Raw genomic sequence first — 20816 nt, 5'->3', positions numbered from 1 at the left:
TAGCCACATACATGGTCGCATAAGATAGGGTAGACCCGGGATCAAGTAGACAATATACATCTCGAGAGAAGAGTTTTAGCATATGAGTAACAACATCAAGAGTTTCCTTAGAATCCCAATGCATGGCAAGTGAAAAAAGATAATTCCGACTAGTGCTGGAGCTAGAAGTAGCGCCCTTCAGTGCGGGATCAGAAAAAGCAATAATCGGGACCTTATTTTCCCCGTAGAAACATCGCCTGAATGACAGTCCTCTGAAAGTGTCCAAGGTGAACGCATCTGAAAAACTCATTCGTACCCTTGTCACAAAAGCCACGGTGCAACTGCACACAAAATCTAGAAGGAGGATGGGATGAAGCTGACATGGCCCCATAGGCCTGAGATTGGGCACCCTATGCCTTAAATCCATTGTTGCTCTAAAAATGACGATCACCAGATGGATTAGGATAAAGAGAACTAGTCGTAGAATAAGAAATAGAATTCCCCCACTTCTTCTTAGACCACTGCCTGCTATCTCTACCACTATTCTGCTGGCCACCGCCCTCTCTGAAAAGCGGGATCTCTTATTTTGCCTCTTCCCTATTTGGACTTATTTCTTCTTTTCATCTTTCACCTGCTGCTTATATACCAAAAGCCTAGAGATATCCATGTCATTATTCAGCAAAGTGGCCTTACACTCCAACACCAAATATCGAGACAAACATTAAGAAAACTTCTTCATCTTAGCCCTCATACTAGTTACTAGCTAAAGAGTATAACGGGATAGCTAATGAAACTTCAGGGCATACTCCTTCACAATCATCTTGCCTTGTTTCAGATTCACAAACTCCTTAGCCTTCGCCTCCCTTAACTCCTGAGGAAAAAAGCGACCAAGAAAAGCACCAGAGAAATAATCCCAAAATGCCAACTCCACATCATCACCCCTAGACTGATCCCACTCCTCATATCACTGATACACCATATCCTTCATCTGGTATACAGAAAATTCCATACCCTCACAGTTAGAAGCATGCATCATACCGAGAATCTTCTCTATCTCATCTATGAACCCTTGAGGATCTTCTTCAACCATAGATCCAGTAAAGGTCGGAGGATTCAGTATCATAAACTGGCCAACCCTAGTGGCCTCAAAAGAACTCACAGTAATACTAGCAAGACCCAACTAACGTGATTGAGATGTCACCAACTGGGTCAACAGATGAATGGAATTATGGAACTCAGCATTAGTAATTTCTCCTAGAGGTGACCGAGCAGGAGTGTTACCAGCAAGAGAAGGATCAGTGGGGACCGAAGTAACTCCACTAGGGCAATCAGAAGTAGTGATCTTAGAACGGATCTGAAATCCTTGAGTAGGATGAGCCGTATCCATATTGTCCTCAAGCAGGACAGAAGAGTTTCCACGAACATTAAATTTTATTGGAGGAATGATCTGAAAAGCAAACAAATGGGAATTAGAGGAGATTTCCATACCTTAGACTCTACAGGCCGAAAGTAGATCACAAGAAAGAGAATCATTCCTAAATATCTCGTAGCCTCTCACTTATAAGTATGGTGCACTACACACCCATAATAGAGACTCTACTTGACACAACTTTGTCAAAACCCAATGATACCAAACCTAGGATTTGATACCAAGTTTGTCACATTCTAAATTAGGGTCTGGCTGTGATGGGTATCTTATGTCCACCAAGGACCAGAGACTGCCCCTTTTATAGCCTAGACAAATAGAATATAATGCCTAGCAGTGGTTGAAATCCAAACATATAACAAGATAGGAAGAGAATATAGAATAAACTTACGATAACTAATAGTGTCAATCATCAAAACTAGATCCACAATAATATCCACAAAGCCTCGAAACAATACTAAAACCAATCTAAGTTGAGACATGCCCCTGACCCTAATAATGACAATGACAATGATAATGTTGATGGTAATGTGAACTTTTCAATTCTAGTCTATGAAAGGAAATTGATGAAATGACCAAGCCTTTCAGAGAATGGAAGCTCACCACTTCACCACAATGACTGACAAACCGAATCAATCCACCTAATACTGTACAGGAAAAGTAGAAGTATCATCAGTGCCTGCATCGCGAGGGGATACAACGTCCAGACACGGTTAGTGGATTTATCACTAGCATGTAACTTGGGATTAGGGGATAAAATAATGCCAAGTCAAATAGAATTGAAAACTATGTGAACATCATCATATACATACATAAATAATATGTTGGGATAGTAAATAAGGCTTAGCATAAAGTAAGACAGTGTCCTAGACTATGTAGCTTAACCATCATAAAAGGCACCCACGAGATATATGGGTTCAGCTCTCCCTACTGAAAGGGCCCCAGTACATGTTAGCCACACGAACCAGAGAAAAACTAAGGGAAAGATAAAGTCATCAAGGCAACTAGTCATCCCAAAATATATATCAAGTGTGACATATACACATGATAATCAAGACCAAACCTCACGTCGGCAAACATGAGTTTCCAGTATAATTTATTCGAGACCCACACCTTTATGGCTTTATTACATAACCCCTATTAAGTCCAATTTAAAGCAAGTTTAACATAACTCATTTGTTAACCAATTAACCAATCGTTAAGGCACGCCATGGGGATCGTCATACCCTTACACGTGCAAGCTTATCTCTATGCCATAACAATCACATTAATCTTGAGGAAATACCTCGACCCTCGTTGTTTAGTAAATCACATCATAGCCAACAAGGCCATCAAAATACATGTTATTTTTTAACCATTTTTGCAATGCAATAATATAGGTGAGTAAGTCAAACCAAGTGATAATTTAACAATTCAAAGCCATTTACACAAGTAGGTTGAGGGAATACAATTATCCAAAACCAATTCCAATTTTAAGAACATAAATTTGGGGAAAACTATGGCTCCTTAGTTTATTCACCATTCCTATGCACCCCACAAGTTCAAAACCATTAATTAAGCATAAGAAATGCATAATAAATCATAGGAAAACAATTTAAAAATCAACAATGTCAAAGCCCTCAATCATAGCAAAACCCACATTCAAAACCATACAATTAAACTATGTAAAACACATGTTTTTCATAAAACAAGAATTGGGGAAGAGTAACATACCTGAAATACTAAGATTTATGAAGAGAAATCAACCCTTTGAGCCTTTATATGACCAACTTCTTAGAAACCCTAAGTATTTTTACCTTGGAGGGTTTATAGAGTTTGAGAGTATTTTTTATTGTGTTATACATGAGAAATAACCCCTTTGAGTGCTTTATGGACATGGGGTCTGAGTAAGGAAAAAGGGAAATTGACCAGAATACCCTTAGTAAAAAGACTAAAAATTGACCGCCCAGTTAGGGTCACCTTACAACTCGCAATCTCCCACTCATAAATTGAACAGTGTTCATGATCACCAATACTAACTCTGCTATGAGTCATACCATACGACTCATACTCAGTTATTATGACTCGCATAGTCTTCTCATTGTCAAAGTAGAAACAATTGGGCAGCACACTAGTTAGGCTACAAAAGATACCATATGACTTACTTTGAGTCTTTACAACTCGTAAACCCCTAGTCGAAGTCATAGCAGTAAATCTAGGCCAATTTACTGACCAGGCTATGATTGGGTCCTTAATACCTGTCAAAACTCCCTATGACTCATATGGAGAGTCATAGTTTAGGCAATGATGATAAAATTTCAAAAACTTTCAAGGATAAAAAACTATGGTATTGCGCTAAGGACACATATGGTTCATATATAGCACATACGGTCTGTGTGTGGCTAAGGTATGTGACAAAGTTGAAGATTCAGAGAGTTGCAGGAGATGGAAAAGTTTTTTTCATTTATGTGGGCCCATATACAGACCATGTGTAGTACTTACTGGTAGTATGTGGCCTAAGTAAGTGGCCACCGACCCCATTTTTCTTTTTTTATTTGGGCTTTGATTTTTAGGATTTCCTGGTATACTATAAATACCATTCTTGTGTTTTTTTAGTAGAAATTACACTCTCTGATATATTTTTATACACTATGACTTATTGTAATCTTTTGGATTCTTGTATTGGTGATTTTTGTTGATAATTCAATTTTTTGACTTTGGGTTTTGATCATTGATTATTGTGATATTACTTTAATACTTTCAATCATGAATTCCATTGGTTGTTTCACAAGCATGAGGGGCTAAAACCCCTAGCTAGGGTTATGGGAACCCTGGTCGATTGATGAAATGGGGGAAGTGCAAAGTTGATCTAAACTAGTACCCATGCATGTATTGTATTATCTTCAGTTTAGTAGTTGTCTTAGCGGTTGCAAATGTTAGGATCCCACCTATATATTCTTATTCACTCCAAAAGAGGAGTAGAGACTAGGAAAATATAATACAACAGTTAATTGCTGAAATAAGGTTACGAGGATTATCTTCTTAAGATGATTAGCATTCATCTAATAACTTGAGACCCGCTAGGTGATAGTTAACTAAGATCTAGGATAAGGGTTGGTAATGCGACATCATGGGACTCAAAAGGTGAAGGGTGAATCCATTAATGAGTACACAGGATAGTTGATGGTACATAACTAATCAGATTCTGTATGCAAGGTACTAGGTTGGTTTAGTTGAGCACGCTTGTCACAACCCAAACTAGTGCCTAGACATAATGGGCATCCCAAGTCTAACCAGGACTGAGGATCGCCCCCTTAACCCAACACAACCGCCTATTACAGCCTCAGATGAGCTGAATTTCAAACATATGACAAGATAGCATTATTGTTCACATCAAGACTCTGGGATAGGATCACGACCGTGACCGACCCAACTAAGTCTAACCTTACCAAACAAACCATCCCTACCATACCAAACCAAAGAGAGTATCAAAACACAATATGATAATTAAACCCAAAATGTAATATGATGGAACAACCAATAATATCGTCCAATGATGTCAGCCCCAACACTAATGCCAATACTAAGGCTAACACCAATACCGATCCCGCCCATACCAACCCCCAAAAGTACCACAAAGCCTCTATCCAAAAAGAATACAAATATTCGGTTGGGACATGCCCCCAACCATGGCCAAAACCAATGTCCAAAATGAAAACAAAATGTATAAGAATGTCTATATCATGAAATAGAGCCTTTCGAAAATATGGAAGCTGACCACTTCAATCTAAATGTTGTCCCCGATTCAATCACTATGTAGGAGAAGTTAAACGGTCGGTTCCTGCATAGGCTGGGTATACAGCCTCCAGTAGATGGGTTAGCAAGTAACCACTAGCATGTATCTCATGATAAAGATAAAGTAATGTTATTTAAATAACTAAGTAAAACCACTCATTATGCATACAACCATACATATATATAAGTGTCGGGAAGGGGAATCCATGTTTAACATGTATTTGAAACCTTTACCTCAGTTGTGTAACCTTGTCGTTTAACCATACCCATAGGCCATATGGGTTCAGCTCCCCCAGCTGAAAGAATCCCAGTATGTGTAGCCGCATGACCAGGAAATATCCCATGGGATGACTAGCACATCCCTCTAAGAAAAAATGTGGCACTCGTACGTGGCCATCAAAGACCCCTCATATCGGCAAATATGAGTTTCCAGTTTCGGTTCCCCCGGAACCACCACCTTCCACGGCTTAGTTACACATCACTCCATTAATTCCCAAATTAAAACCATAGCCAAACAAATTTAATTGCCATTTATTAACCAAGTCCATTTATTAATGGTATCATCATACCAACCATACTTGCAAGATTTATCCATAGCCAAACCATTTAGGTTAAGGGGACTCTCAAGTGCCCTTTCCATTTACCATATTAACCTCTTGGGAGACTATCATGGTATCCACAAGCATAACTAATTAGACTAACCTTTGTAAACCATTAAACCCAATTATAGTTTCATATATAAGCTGAAAACAAGAAAGAGTTTCATGTAAAGAAAATGAAATGAAAATTATCTTTATAAGCATTTTATCAAACACCTTGGGGGCATAATATAACCAAAACCAACTCCAAAGACAATTAAACCATTACCATGTAATCCAATTTCCCAAAACCATCATTGACGCATATAAGAGCATAATTAAACCATAGGAAACCATAACCAAGCCATTATAAACAAACCCCCAATTAATAGTTGAAAATCATAGACCATGCAACATTAAAACCATGAAAACATCCATAAAATCCATGCTTTTTAAGAAATAGTAAGTAGGGAAGAGACACAATCCTTAAACTGAAAAAGATGATGGAAACAAATCACCAAAGCAAGCCCCGAAGCAATCCCCAAGTTGAAACCCTAGCTCTCTTGCCCCAAAAGCTTTTAAGAGAATTGTTAAATGTTTAGGAATAGTTTTGTATGTGTTAATGAATAGAATAATAGGGTAAATAACCTTCTAAGTGTAGGGTCACAATTAAGGTAAGTAGGAAAGTATCTAGAATACCCCCACTTAAGTCCCTTAAAAACCCATCACAGGGATACGACCAACCCGCTAACAAGCCGTACCTTTCCTTACGATTGGTTACCACCAGTCATGCCCAGGCCTTAACCTTAGATCAGACACTGTGTAGTTTATGACTCATCCAACCAAGTCGTAACCTCAGCATGCGATCCATATCTATGATCCATATCCCTGACAGAATAATTTACCAAGAGGATCAAACATTGCCCACCATACGATTCCCTTATATGACTCGTATCTAAACCTTACGACTCATACCCTTATGTTATGACCATTCCAGTGATCAAAACCATCCCACCAACTAACACTGTTCAGCATACAATAGTACCATACCACTCATACCGCAGCATACAACTCATACCCTGGAGTCGTATTGGGTCCAAAAATGGTTTTCTAGGAAAATTTCAAAGACCAAAATCGAGGAAGTAATATTCTCCCCCACTACGAACATTCGTCCCCGAATCACGGACAAGGTAGAGGTAACCACACGCAGAGTCATTTGTATTATCTAACATCCCTTTATCAAAGTTTGAAAACAAAGAGGCAAAGATGTTAGTATTTCATTTAATAAAATCAAAAAGTAAAGATATGTTCAAGAACACATACCTTTCGCACGAATACCAGGAGTAGAAAACAAATACGGATACTTGGACTTCATGTCCTCTTTCGCTAGCCACGTAGCTTCTTCCACTTGATGGTTCCGCCACAGAACCTTAACCGAAGCCATATCCTTTCTCCACAATTGACGAATTTGCCTATCCAATATCCTAACCGCGACCTCTTCATAAAACAGAGAATCTAAGATATCCAACCCTCTAAAAGAAATAACCAAAGAAGGATCACCAACACACTTACACAACATAGAATCATGAAAGACCGAATGAACCAAACCCAAATTCGTAAGCAACATTGCCCACTCTCCGCAAAATCCCATAAGGACTAATAAACCGAGTACTGAGCTTCCCCTTCTTGCCAAACCGCACTACTTCTTTTATGGGGAACAACTTTAGGAATACCCTATCCCCATCCTCAAACTCTAAGTCTCTATGCCTAATATCCGCATACAACTTTTGGCAACTCTAAGAAGCTTTAATCCTATCTCGAATCACCTTCACCTTCTCCATAGCGTGATAGACCAAATCAGGACCAAACATATCTGCCTCACCAAGCTCAAACCATCCAATAAAAGATCTATACCTCCTACCATACAATGCCTCAAAAGGAGCGATACTAATACTAGAATAATAGCTATTATTGTAAGCAAACTCCACCAAAGGTCCAACCATAATCAATCACGCACGCCTAAAGCATGTCCTCCAATGTTAGAATAGTTCTCTCCGCTTGCCCATCCAACTACAGATGGAAAATAGCACTTAGACAAACCTTAGTCCCCAATTCCTTATGGAAAAAGCACAAAAAATAAGAGGTAAACTGCATACCACGATCAAAAATAATTAAAATAGGCACCCTATACAGCTTCATAATCTCTTGAACATACAACTTCGCATAATCCTCCGCCGAAAAGGTAGTCTTTATTGGTAAAAAGTGAGGAGACTTAGTCATCCTATCCATGATGACCCATATCAAATCAAAATGATTTTGAGACCGAGGAAAATCGATAATGAAATCCTTATTGATCATCTCCCACTTCCATTCAAGCAACTCTATTTCTTGATGCAACCCACTAGGCCTCATGTGCTCAACCTTAACCTGTTGACACACTATGCACTTGGCCACGAAGTCGACCACATCCCTCTTCATACCATTCTACCAATAGATTTCCTTGAGAACATAATACATCTTTGTCAAACCAGGATGGACAACATAGCATGACTCATGTGGCCTAGCCAAAATCCTTTGTCGCAACCCATTGATATTCAAAACACACAACCTCCCTTGGTACCGCAAAGTACAATCACCACTAATATCAAACATCACCACCTTTTGACCACCAACACCACTCTTAATTTTTATCAAACTGGATCTAATACTTCTCCTTAATCTATTCACGAAGAGATGATCAAACCACTTCTTACACCATCACACCACCATCTTTTGAATCCAAGAGACGAACTCTAAGATTAGCTAATCGGTGAATATCCTTCACTAATTCCCATTTTTCTTCCTTCATATGAGCCAAACTTCCCATAGACAACCTGCTAAAAGCATCAAAACCCACGTTAGTCTTACCTGGGTATTAGTGAAGACTCATATGATAATCCTTGAGAAGCTCAAGCTACTTCGTTGCCTGAGATTAAGATCCTTATGTGTGAACACATACTGAAGACTCTTGTGATCAAAAAAGATATCCATATGAATACCATAAAGATAATGTTGCCATATTTTCAAAGCAAACACAACCGCCAACAGCTCAAAATCATGAGTAGGATAATTTCTCTCATGCACCTTCAACTACCGAGAAACATAGGCAATCATCTTCCCATGCTCAATCAAAACACAACCAAGCCCTACCCGAGATGCATCATAATAAACCACAAACCCATCATTGTCTTCTAGCAAAGTCAAAATCAGAGTCGACATCAACCTATCCTTCAATTTTTCAAAACTCCCCTCACAAGCATCCGACCAAGAAAACTAAACCTTCTTCTAAGCTAGCTTAGTAAAAGGAGCAGCTATCGGCGAGAAGCTTTCCATAAATCGCCTATAATACCCAGCTAAACCCAAGAAGATCCAAACATCAAATGGAGTCATGGGCCTGGGCCACCTCTTCACCGCAACAACCTTTTGAGGATCAACCATGATCCCCTCACTATAAATAATGTGACCTAAGAAAGTTATGGCATTCAACCAAAACTCATACTTAGAGAACTTGGCAAACAACCATAGTTCCTTTAAGATCTGAAACACCATACAGAGGTGATTAGCATAATCTACATACACAAGTGATTAGCATAATCTACCTTACTCCTCAAATACACCAAAATGTCATAAATAAACACAATGACAAAGATATCCAAATATTGCTTAAACACCCCATTCATCAAATCCATAAATGCCGCTAGAGCATTGTCAATCCAAATGACATCACCAAGAACTCAAAATACCAATATCGAGTACGAAAAGCCGTCTTAGGGATACTACCTCACTAATCTTAAGATGATGGTACCCAAACCGATGATCTATCTTGGAAAAGAACTTGACATCCTGCAATTGATTAAATAGATCATCTATCCTTGGGAGAGAATACTTGTTCTTGACCATTACCTTGTTCAACTACATGTAGTCAATGTACATCCGAAGGGAACCATCCTTCTTGCACACGAACAACACAGGTGCATCCTATGGAGAAACACTAGGACAAATAAATCCCTTATTCAGAAGATCCTTAATTTGCTCCTTGAGTTCCCTTAACATAGCCGGAGCCATTCTATACAAAGGAAAAGATATTGGACGAGTGTTTGAAAGAAAATCAATGCCAAACTCCATTTCCTTATCTGGAGGAACACCAGGAAGATCATCCAAAAAGACCTTTAGAAACTCATTAACTACCAAAACTGACTGCAAAAAAGGACCTTCCGAGTTAGAATATTTAACCTAGACTAAGTGATAAAGACACCCTATAGATATTAACCTTCGAGCTCTAATATAAGAAATAAATCTTCCCTTAGAAGCTAAAGAACAACCCTCCCATTCAATTTCTGGCTTGTCGAGGAACTTAAAGATGACTTTACGAGTCCGGTAGACTAAAGATGCATAATAAGAATGAAACTAATACATACCCAAAATAATATCAATATCTATCATTCCCAACTCAAATAGATCTACCAAGGTCTGCCTATCACCAATTAATACCACACACACCCTATAGACCCGTTTAGCAATGACGAGTCTCCAACTAGGGTAGAAATAGAAAAATGATCCGAAATAATTTTTGGATCAAAACCAAAAGACACAACTATATAAGGTGTTACATAAGAAAGAGTAGAACCCGAATCAAGCAAACAATATATGTCACAGGAGAAGAGCTGTAATGTACCAGTAACAACATCAGATGATGCCTTGAATCCTTATCGGGACACCAAAGCATACAACCTATTCTGACCAACACTAGAACTAGGATCAGTAACAGAAGAAGATGCGACACCACTAGGTGTAGGACCAGAAAATGAAGCCACCAGAATCTTATTTGCCCTTGTAGCAAGCTTATTAGCCAAATAATTATTGAGTTGATGGCTTACATGACCGTACATAAAGCACTTATCTCTACCTTCCTCATAGAATCCCCAATGAGGACGACATAAGAACTAACAAGGAGGGCATGAAGAAATAGACTAATCTCTGCTCACCTGAGATTAGGCAACTTGAGCCTAAAAATTATCACCACCTTGGTAACGTTTGTCGCCCGACTGCTGTGGGTAAGGAGCACTAGCAGTAGGGAAGGAACCAAAATTCCCCCACTTGTTTTTATGCAACTTTCCACCATCTCTACCACCCTAAGGCTGCAAACCTCCCACATCAAAAAATATGCTCCGCTTTCCCCGTCTATCCTCAAATTTTGCCTGCTTTCTCTTCTCATCCTCAACCTGTTGCATATGAATAGTCAACCTAAAGATATCCATATCCCATATAAGTAACTTTCTCTCAAAAATTATATCTCTATTCAGCCCAAAAGCAAACTTCCTCATTTTCGACCTCATATCAGCCACCAAATCATGAGCATACCTTAACAACTTATGAAACTTCAAGACATATTCCCTTACAAACATTCTCTCTTGCCTAAGGTTCACAAAATCCTCCATCTTAGCTTTCCTCAATTCTTGAGAAAAGAAACGATCCATAAAGGCATAAAAAAGGCCTCACACAACCCTTTCTCTTTCATATCACCCTTATCTCTGTCGGACTCTTCATACCACTAATAAGCAATATCTTTAAGCTGATAAGCTTTAAAGCTAACTCTCTCCATATCAAAAGCTTGCATAACCTAAAATATCTTCTCCAGTTTATCCTAGAAGCCCTGTAGGTCTTCCTCTACCTTCACTCTCATAAAGTAGGAGAACTCATCTTCATAAATTAACCAACCCTTGTAGCCTCAGCAGACAAAGCACTAGCCGCGCCTCTCTCTGCCTGAGCAGCGACCATCTGAGCAATAATATGGATAGACTGATGAAACTCCTTATTTGTCATGTTACCCTAAGGGACCTGAGGAGCAGTTGGAGAAATAAGAGGAACTCTAGCACAATCAGGAATAAGACCTTGAGATTGAAGATGTACTCCAGACGTAGGAGGTACCTCCTTCAGTATTATCTACAGATGAGGTAGAAGAATTCCTTTGCGTTCCAGATCTATAAGCCATGATCTAAAAAACAAACAACCAAGGATTAGACAGGATTCTAGGACTGAGAAATTAAAGAAAGTGAAATATTCCAGAATGTCTTCCAGCCTCTCTCATGAGTGTGGTGCACTACACACCCCTAAGAAAGACTCTACATGACACGGCTTTTTGGACTTCTGAGTTGACCATGAACATAAAGCTCTGATACCAACTTGTCACGATCCAAACCAGGGCCTAGATATAATGGGCATCCCAAGTCCAACCAGGACCAGGGATTGCCCCCTTAACCCAACCCAACCGCCTATTACAGCCTTAGATGAGCTGAATTCGAACATATAACAAGATAGCATTAATTTTCACATCAAGACTCTAGAATAGGATTATGATCGTGACCAACCCTACTAAGTCTAACTGTACCAAACCCAACCATCCATACCATACCAACCCAAAGAGAGTATCAAAACATAATATGATAATTAAAACTAAAATGTAATATGATGGAATAACCAATAATATCATCTAATGATATCAGCCCTAACACCAATGCCAATGCTAAGGCCGACACCAATACCAATTCCACTCATACCAACCCCCAAAAGTACCATAAAGCCTTTATCCAAAAGAATACAAATATCCAGTTGGGACATGCCCCCAACCATGGCTAAAATCAATGTCTAAAATAAAAACAAAATGTCTAAGAATGTTTATATCATAAAATAGAGCCTTCCAGAAAGATGGAAGCTCACAACTTCAATCCAAATGTTATTCCAGAGTCAATCACTATATGGGAGGATTCAAACAGTCGATTCCTATATAGCATGGTATACAACCATCAGTAAATGGGTTAGCGAGTGACCGCTAGCGTATATCTCAGGATAAGGATAAAGTAATGCCATGTAAACCACCAAGTAAAACCATCCATTATGCATACAAATATACATATATATAACTATCGAGAAAGGAAATCCGTGTTCAACATGCATTTGAAACCTTTACCTGGGTTGTGTAACCTTGTCGTTTAACCACACCCATGGGCTGTATAGGTTCAACTACCCCTGCTAAAAGAGTCTCAGTGCATGTTGCCGCACAACCAGGAAATATCCCATGGGATGACTAGTACACCCTCCAATATAAAATATGACACTCGCACATAGCCATCAAAGACCCCTTATATTGGTAAATATGAGTTTTTAGTTTTGATTCCCCCGAAACCTCCACCTTCCATGGCTTAGTTACACAGTCCGCCATTAATACCCAAATTAAAAGCATATCCAAACAAATCTGACTATTATTTATTAACCAAGGTCATTTATTAGTGGTGTCATCATACCAACTATACTTGCAAGATTTATCCATAGCCAAACCATTTAAGTTAAAGGGACTCTTAAGTTCCCTTTTTTTTTACCATATTAACCTCTTATGAGACTACCATGTTCTCCACAAGCATAACCAATTACCTTTAAGCTTTGTATACCATTTAAACCATTTATAGTTTCATATATAAGCTGAAAATAAGCAAGAGTTCCATTTAAAGAAGTCAATGCAATGAACATATCTTTATAAGCATTTTATCAAACACCTTGGGGGCATAATATAACCAAAACCAATTCCAAAGACCATTAAACCATTAGCATGAAATCTAATTTCCCAAAACCATATATAAAAGCATAATTAAACCATAGAAAACCATACTAAACCATTATAAGCAAACCCCCAATTAATAGTTGAAAACCATAAATCATGCAACATTGAAATCATGAAAACATCCATAAAATTAATGCCTTTTTATAAATAGTAAGTAGGGAAGAGACACATGCCTTAAACCGAGAAAGATGATGGAAGAAAATCACCAAAGCAAGCCTCGAAGCAATCCCCAAGTTGACACCCTAGCTCTTTTTCCCCAAAAGATTTTTACAGAATTATTGAATATTTAGGAATAGTTTTCTATGTATTAATAAATAGAATAATAGGGTAAATAACATTCTAAGTGCATTAGACGTCGTGGATCACAATTAGGGTAAGTAGGGAAATGTATAGAATACCCTCACTTAAGTCCCTTAAAAACCCATCATATGGATTAGACTAACCCTTTTATGAGTCGTACCCTTTCTTATGATTGGTTTCCGCTAGTCGTACCTAGGCCTTAACCTTGGATCAGATACTGTCCAGGATATGACCTATCCAACCAAGTCGTAACCTCAGCATACGATCTTTACCTATGATCCGTATCCCTAATAGAATGATTTACCAAGAGGATCAAACACTGCCCATCATACGTGTCCCTAATACGACTCATATCCAAGCCTTATGACTCATATCCTTAATTCGTGACCATTCCAGTGATCAAAACCATCCCACCAACTAATACTGGTCAGCTTATGACAGGACCATACCACTTGTACCCCAGCATACGGTTCCTACCCTAAAATCGTATTGGGTCTGGAGAATGGTTTTTAAAGACAATTTTAAAGGCCAAAACCCTTGATATAACAACGATAAACCTATGAATTTGAGATGCCAGTGTGAACACTATCCTAGTGTTCATCTTCTATTAATTTCAATCAAAGTCTGCATTCTGTTACTTACAGTTACTTAATACTACAAAACCCCCCATTTACTTTCCACACTTACCCGTTGATTCCAACAAAAGAGATATACAATTCCTGTAGTCCATATGGGTATGACCCCAACCTGTGTTGGTTACTATACTTGACTACGACTGTTTTATCCTCATATTAGAGGTGTAGTTTTGGCATGGATCGCGTAATCTTTGGAGCAACCTTTGAATCTCCATGTGAAGAATTTGAAAAATTAATAGAAAGTGGGTTAGAAATAAGCATGATAGGTGAATTGAGCTTCTTCCTAGGCCTACAGATTAAATAGCCCTCACAAGGGACAATGATTTGTCAGGAAAAATACATTAAAGAGTTACTGAAGAAAAATAATATAGGAGATGCCAAGCCAATTGATACTTTAATTAGAACCAGTTCAAAGAAGGATAATAATGAACTTGGTCCCTTGATAAATGAGACAATGTATATAGGGATTATTAGATCCTTATTATACCTCACTACAAGAGGACCAGATATTTTATTTAGGGTCGGTATGTGTGTTAACTTTCAGGCATGTCCAAAGGAGTCTCATCTGAAACCTACAAAGAGAATAATTAAGTATTAGAAAGGTATGGGGGACCTGGTCCTGTTCTATCCATCTAGTGATAGTTTTGATCTAATAGCTTATGTTGATTATGCTCGATACTTAGTGAATGGAAAGAGCACCTCAGGAATGGCTTATTTCCTAGATTTCTCTCTAATTTCCTGGGGTTCTACAAAATAAAACTCAGTTGAACTATCTACTACTGAAGTTGAATATGTGGTTGCTCAATTTTTATGGATCAAACATCAACTGAAGGATTTTGGGATTGTTTTTTATACTATTCCTCTAACGTGTGACATGCAACATAAAAGGACAAATCATATTGCATTATTTTTTGAGATACAATATTGAAAAAAGGCCATTTGCATGAAATTCTCTAAGACTGAAGATCAGGTAGGTGATTTTTTTACAAAGGTTTTTCATAAGGAGCAATTTGTGAAGAATAAGTTAAGGTTGAATTTAATCAACATGAATTAACCTACTTGGTGGATCAGTTTTTCTCTGTTCATTGGCTATGATTAGGAAACATGTATCTTTGATGAAATTTGTGCTTTTTAGTCTAACTCAGTACCATACTTTTGCAGGTATACATGCATAGTGAGACACTTTGAAGGAGAACAGATAAGCAAAACACAATATAAAAGATTCACTTAAGCAAAGGGAGGGACCAAGTCCCTTCCCACAAGTTAGTATTATTAATGTACTTTTAAAAAATTTTATAAAGTCATCCAAAAAGCCATGTCCTTTCCTGCTTGCCTGTAAACTGTCAAATCACTGAAGAAACAACAGGTCGCACCTATAGGTACCATACACGTCCTATACTCTTTAATTCCAAATGTTGTACCTTTTCTTTATCTTTAAAAATCAAATCAATATATTTTCCTTGTATATTTCATTTCCAAAATTACCACCAAAATTAAAATCTCTTACATTCTTAGAGATTCTCTTGTGTTATTTCAAACCATCCTCAAAAACCTCCAAATGGTTTACAGTACCTCACCTTCAAGCCCCACAAAAAACTTTGAAATTGCTCAAACTCATTTACCCTAGTTCAAAAATCCTCCCATTGTAACCTCTTCCCCATCAGTGTCTATGACAGAGACGATCTTCCTTCAAACCCCCTTAAAGACACTAAGTTTATTCCACCCTCTATACCCTCCCTAAAAATCCCAATGGCTGACTCATCTTCCTCACCAACTTCTATGGATGAGTCAACCAAAGAAGAGATCCCAAAAATAGTATAACCCCAATATGATTCTGCTAATGGTTGACCAAAGTAAGGCTTTTAGGTTACCCATAGAATTTGAATTCACTCAAAACCCTTCTCCTTCAGAAGTCCCAAAAAAAATGATCACTCTAAAGCCCTAAACAAACCTAGTTCTCCCACCTCTTCATACTCAAATCCCATCTTTGCCCAACTCTTTGATGAAGATCTCCCTATGAAAAAGTCTAACTCATCTAGTAGTGAGTTGTCTAGAGAGGATTGGGTTGCTGAGAATCTTATCTTGCTCTCAAATGACCCTAGGGAGAGTTCTTTTGGTCTAGAAGAGCAAATTATTTGTGATAAAATAGGAGATATATCTCCTAAGGATGATGAGGCTAATGTTTATTTATCCCACCCCAAAATCAAGAAAAGGAGATTGATGATGAAGACTTACCCTTAAGCTGGTCAGTACAAAAGAAAAAAGGCAGTAAAGAAAAAGAAAAAGTGGAAGAGATAGGAAAAATAACTAAGACATATACAACAAGGAGTGTTGAGAAGAAGCTTATGGGGGATGCTATGAAGGAAAATAAGTTGACAACGGTTAAGAGAAGAAGGTTAAAGAAGGGGACTGTGATTGAGGAAGAAAATATCAAAGTGGATGATATAGAGAGGGTGATGAATAAATTGACCCTGATATTATTGCTGCAATAGAGAAAAAGAGGAAAGGAGTGCAGGATGAAGGAAGAACCAGGTATTCCCCTATAAAATTTAAGAAACCAACTGGGATGAGACAAAAACACATATCTATGAAGAAGAAAGCAATTATGGGACCTGGTTTGAAGAAGAGAAAAGTGACAGACGTAAAAGCTGGCAGTGGTCTAAAAGAAAAAAGGTAGAGAAAGTAGAGAAGATTGTAATAAGGGAAGAAAGAAGTAAGACTCTGGAAGGTGTTGACTAGGAGAGTGTTTGACTCTAAATTTTTTTAGAAACCTAGTATGGTGGAGTTAGTTGAGTATGTTAGGAATCAAGGATGATTACACCTCCTAGAGGAACCAGTTTCTTCTTTTGTTAAAGGAGAAGTGAGACAGTTTTACCATACGCTAAAATTTTTAGATGATAGGCTGAATTTGACTACATTGATTCAAGGAAAGAAATTGAAATTGGATGAAGAAATTCTTAGGAAAATCCTAGATGTTCCCATTGTTGGTATGAGGATTGTTTCAAAACAACAACCCTCAACAGAGTTTACGGTGGATGCCTCAAAGGTAGGGGAACACTTGTGGCTAGTGTGAGAAAGAAATTTCTCAAAAGTAAGTTTCAACTAGTGTTTAAGTTTTTCAATAATATAGTGTTGCCTAGAACTGAGAAGAGGACAATAGCATTTGGTGTGGATTTATATGTGATTGAGTGCCTCAGTAAGTTTGAACTGATCAGTCTACCTGTATTGATGTTGGAGCATATGTATAAGGTTATCTATGTGAAGGAAGGAAAACATGGTATGCCAGGTGATTATTTCTTAAACATAGTATTTGATCACTTTGGAGTTGTAGATAAAAAGAAGACTTCTGGAACTACAAAGCAGATATTCATTCTGACAAACTTGATTGAGAATGAATATGTAGAAGGAAAGGTAGGGACCATGTCCTAAGTATCAGAGTTGCTATCAGCCAAAGAAAAATTGAGCAAAGAGGTGGAGGAGATAAGAGTTGGTTTGGCTGCTAAGGATGCAGAAATTTTGCAATTGAAGATGAAAAACTAGCAATTCTTCTCTAAGGTACCAAGTGCTACTGAAGCACTTAGAGAAGAAAATATAGAACTTAAGAAAAAGGTCTCAGTACTCATAGAAGAGGTTCAAGGGCTGAATGCAGAAGTAAAGGACCTAACTAAGCAGTTGTTGAACTCTCAAGCTTCAGAGAGTGCTAGGATGGAAATGCTTCTCAAGTCCTACTCCCCAAAACCTCTATCTACCTAAGTGATACAAGAACAACCAAGAACACACAAAATAAACACCCAAAACAGTCCACAAGTTCAAAAGAATCGAGGATCCTTTGAGTGACCCCTCTCGGATTCAAGAACAACAATAAGAACTCAAAGTATTGTGATGTTTAAAACCTAATTTCCAGCGATCCACAAACTATATGATCAAAACAATATGAGAATAACAACATTACATCAACAAGAAACTCACGGGTTACACTAATAACAACAAGAAATTCAAAACTTACAACAACAATACAAGATAGATAGTTAGACCAAATGAAGACACAATCTTAAGAAACAAAGAATTGTGAGACTCTTGGACCCTTAACACTACCCACGACACAAACCTAACTCTAATGTTGACACAGGAGGGATGTTACCTCCTCTAAACACCAACGTATCAATACAACGATGCAACACAAGTGATATCCTCACTTGGGCAGCCCTAGTTACGAATTGGTGGCTTTTTCAAGCCGTGTTATACTCCTCACACTAAAGAGAGATTTTATCTTACATCAATAAACAACTAAGTCCTAAAAACCCTATCCTGTTCTATTTATATTACATTACAAAAGAAGATAAATAACTATATTATCCTTAATAAGAGGGGTGGCCATGGAGTGCATTTTGGGCAAAGTGAAGTGACCAAAATGCCCTCAATGAAGATGGCCCAAAAATTGTGAGCTATTAAGTGTCCAAAATCATGAATCCTCAAGTCTTCAATGCTCCAAGCAATCTTTCACTTACGGCCTTGATGAATGGTATGCTCAATAGTAGGCTCAAAATGGGTCTTCCTTGCATATTTTTATGCCCTCGGGGTGACCAAGTCTTGAGCCTTTACTTAATGGTCTCCAATCATGTCTTCAAAAATTAGGGTGGCCATTTGACTTGTACCATCCTCCCCTTCTTAAAAAGGATTCGACCTGAATCCAAACCTTGCAAAAACGAAGAAAAGAAAAACAAGCACCACATCCTCATGACATGAGAGTTAGAGTTAGTACAATAAATAACATTAACATGCCAAGGAGGTACACACTTGAGATATAGCCACACATCCTTGACTTTAATCACGAGGGTCTTACCAAAAATATTACAAAGGGGTGGTGCCCTAATTAAAAGTAAATTCCACACAACACATAGCAATATCATTCAAACAAGTGGACCGACCAACAACTATCCCTCCTTCACACCTTAAGAAGTTATCAGGGTTAAATGGACGATGTAAACAAGGACTTAGGTCTCGACCACTCTCATTCTCCCCTAGGTTGCCATCCTTAAGGTTAAGCAAGCCCTCTTTATCACCATTGGAAATATTATACACAAAAAGAGGGTTGAGAAAGGTGTTCCACAAGACAACTTCAAATAAAGGGTTCTCATGCATGCACTTACTACTAGTTTCAAAATCTCCACTAGAAATATGACCAATATAAGAAACACTTAAAGAAAAAGTAGATGGATTTTCTAAGCACACATCACCTTCTCTTTCAAATGAGCAATCCTCACTTAGACACAAACCACCACGAGAAGCCAAGGGATCAAAAGCAAAACCATCTTTACTAAGACAATCATAATTCGGGTTTCCTAAACAATCAAGCACATCAAGGTCTTTTCCACCCGATTGATCATTGCCCATATTCTCACTAGTTGTTGGAAACTTATATACCAACGTAGACTTACCTTGTTTTTCACAAGGGTCAACTAGTGTGTGAATACTCTCGCCACTTGGTAATGAAACCTTAGCCAAGTTATAAGTGCTAGCACTAGATGGACTCAAATTATTCTCACACAGAGAATCAATTTCATTATCTAAAGGATCAACTAGTACTTGAGTACCTACAACAAGAGTTTGTTTTTCATGCGACTTAACAATACTAAGAGTATCACAAAAGGGAGACTCAAGCACCTATACCCTGGGAAAAATCGTAAATACACCCACTTGGTTCCTACTAGCCATAACATAACATTCTAAGTCCATATGAGTGTAGGGAATAGTGTTTTTACCTCATAGCTCACATGAGCCACATCCTTCCTCTTGAAGTGTGTTCGGGCAGCCCATTTGCACCCTTTGACCTACCATATGATCCAACCTTTTATTTTTCATAGCTAGGTCTCGAGACATAGTGTCAAGGTAGGCCAAAATGACATTGAGGGCATTGTTGTCCATGGGTTGAGAGGTTGAAGCCACGTGTTCCCTTGCAATTGTTCTTAAAACAAAAGAAAAGAAAATAACAAGCCTACAAAGCAAAACACAAATTAGTTCGAAACAACCTCAGCACACTCTCACACAATTAATCATCTCACACTTGGATTCAAAAGTGTTGCAAGTCGGCTTGTAGTTCGTAATGAGTCGAGGGATGAGTCTACTCCTTGGTCGGAATAAATTCTTTGTTTGAAGACTCAAGAAAAGTAATGTCCGAACTTGAAACAAGAAGTACTATGATTTTAAAAATGACAAAAGCACAAAAGAAATGTAGACACAAACAATGGATTCAAAGGACTAATTGATAATCTAGTAAGAGTTTACTAGTTTGCTAATTAGTATTAGGATCAATTAAACGAAATGAAGGATCAAAAAATAAGAAACTAAGAAATCTAAAATTTGAGCTTAAATATGTTGCGTGAACAATAAAACGTGATGATGTGGCAGCACGTAATAGTTGCAGTTTTAGACAAGTTGTTATTTTCCAATTTGGAAGTCTTGGTCAATTT

This window comes from Capsicum annuum, chromosome 7, assembly GCF_002878395.1.
Source record: "Capsicum annuum cultivar UCD-10X-F1 chromosome 7, UCD10Xv1.1, whole genome shotgun sequence".
Classification (NCBI taxonomy): domain Eukaryota; kingdom Viridiplantae; phylum Streptophyta; class Magnoliopsida; order Solanales; family Solanaceae; genus Capsicum; species Capsicum annuum.
This window is presented reverse-complemented; position numbering follows the sequence as displayed.